Raw genomic sequence first — 6,036 nt, 5'->3', positions numbered from 1 at the left:
TATAGCACGTGCAATCAATAGGTATTAAAGAAAAACCCCTACTTACAGATTTTTATAACCTATATAAGCCTATATACACCCCTTCTGTAAATTTTGAGATGATTAAAATATTCCTTATGTACAAAAATTTTACTGTTAAAATGTATGTATGCTTGATGTTATTCCATAAAAATATTAGACCCCTTCTAAAAATATTAGACCCCTTCTGTTGATCACACGTGCTATCTTACATATTTCTTAGTGACACCTCTTGGGTTAATACTTGAGCTTGTTGATGGCACTTTGATAAGAAAAACCTCGCTAAGAAAAATTACAACCTAATATGACAAACCAAATAGAAGGATTTATGTAAAAAATTGAATCAACTCACAAGTTACCCATGAAATACTTGCACTTTTTAATTCTTTATAAGAACAAATCTCTCACTATACTTCTAATATAATAAATAAAACTATTATGGCTAACCAAATAGAAGAATTTATTCAAAATATTGAATTAGTTCAGTGTTCTTAAATTTATCATGAAATGCTTGCACTTTTTCATTCTTTAGCTTGGTGATATTGTATTATACTTATGTTCTTTAGAATCTTGTAAGTATTGAGAAGATTGAAGGAAAATAAAAAGTTCAAACCACCAATTACAAAGAAAATCCAAAAAATAAAACATCCTATTGATATCCCTACGTAAGATTTCCTCACCTTTGTCATCTCTTGCATGGTAGGTGGAACTCACTTGTGGAAATAAATCTTGTAACCCTCAAGGGATCAAATCAATCTCAAGGGATCAAAGGGATCAAATCAATATCCTAATGGCATATTTGAAACATGACATTTGATCCCACATACTAACTAGTTCGATACCACATGGAATATAGTTTGAAGTCCTAAACATGATATTTGAAGTCCCCCATATGAGTTTAGAAGGTCGCTCCTATGAGAGGGAATCAATATCCGCATGCAATATTTGATTTTCCAAATTGGATATTTGAAGTCCCATACAAGCATTCGGGGGTCTCTTATGAGATTTGAAGTCCCACATAGGAGTTTAGGGGCCCCTTACAAGATTTGATCCATGTTCCATGAGTGATTTGAAGTCCCATATAAGAGTTCAGAGGTCCCATACGCGATTGGATCCATGTCCCACAGGATCCCACAAGGGATTTGTAAATCCCATGTGAAAGTTAGTAGTTCAAGTTTTCTTTAACATGTTAAGAGATGATATTTTTTTAGGAATTAAATGCTATTTAAAATATGCTTTGAAATAAAATACAAACTTAAAAATCCTCAAAACAGATTGTTGAGTGGAAATAAGCAAGAGCCAAATGTATGCAATATATTAGAGGGGTCTACTTAAAAAAATGTAGCCATATGACATTAGTTCAACATAAGGCGTTATGGAATCCAACAAATTCACAAAATATAAATTATAATGGGGCTTTTTAATTCCCAAAAAATCACGAAAAAAATATACATTCATACATGCAAAAGAGGCTTTCTATTTAAAAATTGCAATTTCATAAACGTAAAGGAATGTAGAACTCATATGTATATAGAGTTTTGAAATATTACCCCTTAAACATATGTTTTATGTTGGTGTTTCTAGTAGTTCACTCCCTAGGGCAATACATGGCTACCCTTCAGCTCTACATGCATATTATTTGTTACACCTAGCGGGATACACTAGATTAAGAAACCCTACATACAATGTGCATTCAAGGGCTATTAAAAACACCATTACCTCTAAATTTTGCATGGATAAAAGGACATATATTTTTATAGGTGTTCCCTTGGGCATCTTATATAGGGTTGTTAGGTCATTTAACGAGTTTGGAGTTTAAGGTAGCCAATGGAATAACAAGATCTCACCTAATGTCAGAGTTTATGTTCATATGATTGTTGTCATTTCTGAAACTCATATGGCCAAGGACATAGGGTGCTTATCTTTGTGTGTGTGTGTGAATTATGCAAAACAAGTTGTTATTCTCTAAGGGTAATGTGAAGTTTATGAAATTTGTGATTGGGATCTTCACTTTAAGAAATGGATTGACTCGCTCTTAACTTTAAATCAATAATTATGGACAACTTGATCACACACATTGGAAGTGTGGAGTGACAATGACTAGTGCCAATGGCAATGAATGTACAAAGAGCTAAGAGCTTGTGCTCTTTCTTTTTGTCATTGTTTATGTGATTCCTAATAGGGAGTAGTGCCTTCATCTCCCTCTAAAGGAGAGAGAAAAGGTATGACATGCTAACTAAAACCACCATGTTGAAGGTGAAAGACTACATGAAAATTGCTATGAATTTCAAGACTAAAGTAAAGTTTACACACAAGTAAAAGAAGAGAGCATAGTATTATTCTAAAGGATCTATGACTATCTTGCCCACCGTCCCGTTTCCAAGTACATAAAAGCTTCCTTGCCTTTGGAGAAATGGAAGGGACCTTTTGGATCGATCACAGGCCTGAGCTGTTGGTTCTCGAGGAATGGGGCTATCCTTCTAAGGTTGGCACCATTCGAGGTCATGACCAGAAACCGAGCAGGAGGTACGCTCTTTCCTGCAATCGTGATGACTTTGCCTCCTTCCTTCATGGCTTTCACAGCTTTCTCAGTCTCGCCTGCAACTCCTCAGACAGCACACATCACTAACAGAATCCCTTGCAAAGATCTCAAGTGATCATCAAGACTAGAGACGTAGTGAATACAAAAGAACTCATCTAAGTTCACGTAGGATCTATATCCCCCGTTCCACGATGCATGATAGTATATTTTGTGTTTCGTCTGAGGATTCTGAAATACTCAGACTCGAAGCTAGTCGAGAGATGAGAAAATAGTGCGGTTCTACCATAGTTGATGACCGTGTCTCCTGCAAGGTATACTAAAGAATGGAGAAGTCTAATTGGCATAGCAAATGTCGCTTACCGACTGTATCAAACACGAAATCAAATCTGAGAGGAAGGTCGATATAGTTCTCCCTTGTGTAGTCGATGACAATATCTGCACCCAGGCTTTTGACGAATTCTACCTTCCTTGTGCTGGTCGTTGCAGCCACGGTTGAAGCTCCATACACAACTTTAGCTAACTGAGCTTATAGCGCAACAGTACCACAAGTCAGACTCATGCTCGGCTACGCAAAATATTTAAACACCTGAGCAAGCAATATATTAGAAATCATACCCACCTGAACAGCCAGGCTTCCTACTCCTCCAGAGCCTCCAATCACGAGGACCGTTTGCCCAGGCATGTCAAAAGCTTCTAAAGCAGTCTGAACGGCAAGCGGTAAGCTCGCTGCCTGAGCGAAGGTTAGATTCCTGGGCTTCGGAGCGAGTAACTTCTCCTCTGCAGCAGTGTATTGCGCAAGGGAACCGCATCGCTTGGGTCGATTGGCAGGATGCTCAGAGATTGCCCCATAAACCTCATCACCATCCTTGAGCTCCTTCACGTCATGCCCCATCTTCACGACGACGCCGGCCGCATCGTAGCCGGGAACATGCTGTCTCAGACAAGACGATCAGGGCGAAGGGAGTGGGAAATTGCAATCAAAGTATGATAAGAGAGCGCGATGAAGCGATGCAATACGTACGGGGAGCGCTTGTAATCGATAGGGTTGAGAGCTGCAGAGAGGAGGCCTCGAGATAATCTTTATCGTGGTGAGTTTGTTGTTTTTGAAGTTGCCCACCTCTCAGTTGACCTGGACCTGCCGATGGGACCAGCTCATGGGACCCTCGTCCATTACAAAACAGAGCAGCTGCGGAGCTCTATCATTCACCTTCATGATGCAGGTGAATTTTCTTCAACCAGGGTTTCATTGCCTGCCAGCCAACTGTCACATTTAATGCACCATCTCCGATTCAAACTTTGAGCAACCTAGCATCTTATACCCAGCCGCATCTCCAACGAAAGATAATACAGTAGCACTGTGTAAGACAAGCCAATGTTCTCAACAAAGCCCGAAGTAGGTGCCATCATTTGGTTGCTGTGGGAGTGTTCGCTCTTAGCAAGCATGGCTATGTGGGCTTTTGGGTGAGGATAGGCGTTCACAAAGCACACGAGCAAAAGAGATGCCTAACCATGAAGCCTTTTGTTTCCTACTTTCTGCAAGAGCACATTAGTCAGGTCTAATCTAGTGATGGATGAAAGAACCTGCAAATACTACTGCTCGTTCAAGTTTGCTAGGCTCTCAATAATCAGATGAAGTCGAAATCTTTGCCAACTTGATTTGTGAAAGTTCTTTTGAAAAGTAGGCATATCTTGGAGATCGAAAGAAGGTTGCTATGGATCTCACCTGTGAAGAGTACTTTGAGGAGTCATTAAACTGGATAACCAGTTATTCTCTAAACATTTTTTTGCATCCTGCATTTGAATTTCGTCATTAAACTGGATAACCAGTTATTCTATAAGCATTTTTTTGCATCCTGTGTTTGAATTTCGTTCTGTCTACGTTAGATTTCACAAGCAGTTTACACTCCGCTATGACCCAACATCGTCGGCCCTACTTAATCACAGCTTGCAAATATGATAGCTTTTCCAAATCACAATCTTGCAGTAGCCTCTTCCCTCCTCCTTGTATCGCAAGAAAATGAACGGACAATCTTGAACCGATATAACCTTATGCAAGCGTCCAAAAGAGCCTGTGTTATTTCGTGCCCTCGCCCTACATTGTCTAAAAATCCCTGGACGTCCACCTTCTTGCTCGATCACTCTTAAACGCAAGAACTCGTGCTCCAAAAAGTCTTTTAAGCACAAATGAACTTGACGCATTCGACCATCCCAGCCAGGGGATGTAGCCTCCTATCAATATAGAAAGCGGTATAGTATTGAAATCGTGCAGCACACAATGTAGCTTGCTGCCCAGATTACCCTCAAGACGTCCGCACATGTGGCTACTGTAGATTTGAACCAGCGATGGTACAATAAATTTGTGGCACGTGGTGAAAACTGAGATTGTTGGGGCTTGGAGTGAAACAAACTCACGTTCATTGTCACATAACTCCATTAGTACGGCTTTGGTGAGTGTTCCATTTGTGAGCTGTGTTGGGATGGAAGGGGGTCCCATGTGGAGTTCCAGGTGAGCTGAGAGGTCATGAATTCTTCACAAACGACAAATGCACCACGGTGAAAATTATCCTGAGGCAGAGAGGAGCTGGTCGGGAGAAATATCTGGCTGAGGGAAATCGCCAAAGCGAAGGACATCAACGGGGCCATATTCATGATAGAACCAAGCTTTCTGAAGGGCAGCCATAGCTCAGATGTGAAGGAGAAAAATGTTGGAAGGCATGCATGCAAAGATGGACGTGTTCTACCACAGGAGCATGCCGTGCTCCCACTTCCTTGCTCCCCTCCACACGAGTCGCACGTGAACACTCTCACGAAGAAGTTGTTTGACCCTCGCCTCGGCTCATACAAACCTCAGGCTAAGGCCCGCGGCCTCTATCCTACTCATGGAGCAACTCCCACCGAAGATGGAACCTCTGACTAGGGGCACCTCCTAGTGACCAGCCTCTGCCTTTTCTGCCAGCTATAATTTCACACAGTTAGAGTTGACACTATTAACACAGTCCGGTGAGCCGACGCGGTTGAGCATGGGGACATCCAGGGAAGCCAACCTGCCCCTTCATTTTAAGGCGCCCGAAAATGTAAAGCCAAGAACCCATTGCTCTTCCGATGCAAGGGGACTAGCAATAAGGCAGATTTCACCAGCATCCTAACCATTGCAATGAGTATCCCCATCTAGACAGGGATTCTTTCACATCTAGGTGAACGGTTTACCATTTTCCTCTACTACGCATCCCACCGAAATCGAGACATGAGACAATGTCCATAAGGACTCCTTACCTCGGACAAGATCTGCCCTGTGTGGACAAGCGTTCACTTTTATGGCAATGTATGAGATTTGGATGAGTGAGCAAGACTCCCTTGCAAGACACACATGTTCGGATGGCATCTAAAACCTCTTAAATTGGATTTTTGCTTCAGCGCTCTCTCCACGTGCGATCATCACGGCACGCAGGATGCCGTCGGCATATGTCAGCCTTGTT

At 41.6% G+C, this 6,036-nt stretch overlaps 1 pseudogene; it reads right to left on the bottom strand.

Moving 5' to 3' along the window:
• Positions 1-2,354: 2,354 nt before the first annotated feature.
• LOC147888061 (2-methylene-furan-3-one reductase-like) lies at positions 2,355-5,240 on the bottom strand (annotated as a pseudogene).
• Between the last annotated feature and the right edge of the window lie 796 nt (positions 5,241-6,036).

Source organism: Dipteris shenzhenensis, chromosome 22 (genome assembly GCF_047967505.1).
Source record: "Dipteris shenzhenensis isolate YYH24624 ecotype China chromosome 22, Dip_SZ_1.0, whole genome shotgun sequence".
Lineage (NCBI taxonomy): Eukaryota > Viridiplantae > Streptophyta > Polypodiopsida > Gleicheniales > Dipteridaceae > Dipteris > Dipteris shenzhenensis.
The sequence above is the reverse complement of the archived record's forward strand: the minus strand, read 5'-3'. Positions and strand labels throughout refer to the sequence as shown.